General features: G+C 44.0%; 1 non-coding gene across 1 annotated transcript; it reads left to right on the top strand.

The window, feature by feature from the left end:
- The first annotated feature begins 565 nt into the window (after positions 1 to 565).
- On the top strand, positions 566 to 638 carry TRNAR-UCU (transfer RNA arginine (anticodon UCU)). The gene has a single exon. It is a non-coding gene; the product is annotated as a tRNA-Arg (tRNA).
- The last annotated feature ends 753 nt before the right edge of the window (positions 639 to 1391 follow it).

Raw genomic sequence — 1391 nt, 5'->3', positions numbered from 1 at the left:
GTTTGTAATGGCTTGATAAAGCTCCTGGAGAGCGAAACGTTGCCACAATAAATGTCACATTAGTTGCACTTGTGTCCTTTTACTTTACATATTGTCGGTAATTCTACCAACTTTATTACAAAATTAACCTAATTTACCCAAAATGTTCAGCATAACAAGCGGCTTTCTACATAGCAGTATGTCACTGATGTCAGCTAGGATTGTATACCTTGTACATGTACTTCTGGAAATAAAGATATATAATTATTGTAAACTCCTTTAATCATACTTTTATGTACGCTATCGCTCACAAGATGAGCATGGGATGCTGGGTAAACTAGCCTCTCAGAAGGCACCATACCCACACAGTCAGGGAGGTACCCACATTCTCTGGGACTAATTTATCACACATTACCTATACTGTTGACCCGTACTCTGTATTCGTGCTGTAATACAGATAACTGTACCAGTTATATTATCTTTTCTATATACATGTATATAAATACGCTTTTCTCTTAAGAATTAAAAAAATATTAACAGTTAAGTGTGTTTCATTTGAATCCGCGCGTAGAACATGGTTGTAGGAGTCCCCATGGCGCAGTGGATAGCGCGCTGGACTTCTAATCCAGAGGCCGCGGGTTCGAATCCCGCTGGGGATGAACGTTTGGTCTGGTTGAGATTGAGTTCTGTTGCAATACGGATTTTCAGTGCAGGCTAATCGTTTTGTTTTGACTCCCTCTGCTTGTTTTCTTTAGTTACTCATTCATTCTCCCTTCATGCAGAAAACGGGAAGTAATGAGAACATTAACTTTCACTTGCTGATAAACATTGACCTTAAATATTGTTATTTAAAAATTACTGGTTATTTAGTTTAGAGTAAATAATATAACCAAGTCGAGGCGTCAGGCAGTCTGGTGACAGTGGCTTTGTTAAGCCAGGATATACCAACAAAGCCACTGTCACCACACACAACACCATCATCACCCACAACACTATCACCACCCACAACACCAATAACCTCTACCATCACCACAACCCACAACACCAATCACCACCACCCACAACCACTAGCAACCACCACCACTCACAACACCGACAACCACCACCTCCACTCACAACAACATCCACCACCCACAGCAACCACCACCACCACCCACAGCAACCAACGCCACCACCCTCAACAATCAATGCCACCACCCACAACCACCACCACCACCACCACCCTTAGCAACAACCAACGCCACCACCCTTAAGAACCAATGCCACCACCCCAACAACAACCATCACCATCACCACCACCACCACCATCACTATCACCACCACCATCACTGCCACCACCACCACCCACAACATCAACAACCACCACAACCACCACTACCAGACACCACCACCAGACACCACTACCCGACACC

This window comes from Cherax quadricarinatus, chromosome 52 (genome assembly GCF_038502225.1).
Source record: "Cherax quadricarinatus isolate ZL_2023a chromosome 52, ASM3850222v1, whole genome shotgun sequence".
Lineage (NCBI taxonomy): Eukaryota > Metazoa > Arthropoda > Malacostraca > Decapoda > Parastacidae > Cherax > Cherax quadricarinatus.
This window is presented reverse-complemented; position numbering and strand designations above follow the sequence as displayed.